This window comes from Penaeus monodon, chromosome 29 (genome assembly GCF_015228065.2).
Source record: "Penaeus monodon isolate SGIC_2016 chromosome 29, NSTDA_Pmon_1, whole genome shotgun sequence".
NCBI lineage: Eukaryota > Metazoa > Arthropoda > Malacostraca > Decapoda > Penaeidae > Penaeus > Penaeus monodon.
The window spans coordinates 30783767-30784084 of NC_051414.1; positions in this window are offsets into that span (position 1 = coordinate 30783767).

Consider the following 318-nt stretch of genomic DNA (forward strand, 5'->3'; position numbering starts at 1 on the left):
AGAACGAACAATCTGAAGAAAAAAAAAGACATAAAAAAGGGCATATCAACAAATTCAAACACCATACGGACAAAAATTAATACCAGGATTTTTCACCGTTATAAGCCCATGGAAACGATAGTGCTCACCCACGTGACAACTGTTGCCATGGTAACGGAAATATGTTGCGACATTGGTTAGGCGTAAATTTTAGTTTGGTTTATATTTTGTTAGTATTTCAGCGTTGACGTCATTTTTATCACATTGGTCATTACGAAATCATTACTTTATCATTGTAATTGTCATCAGGATTATTAATGTTGACGTTATTATCGTTAT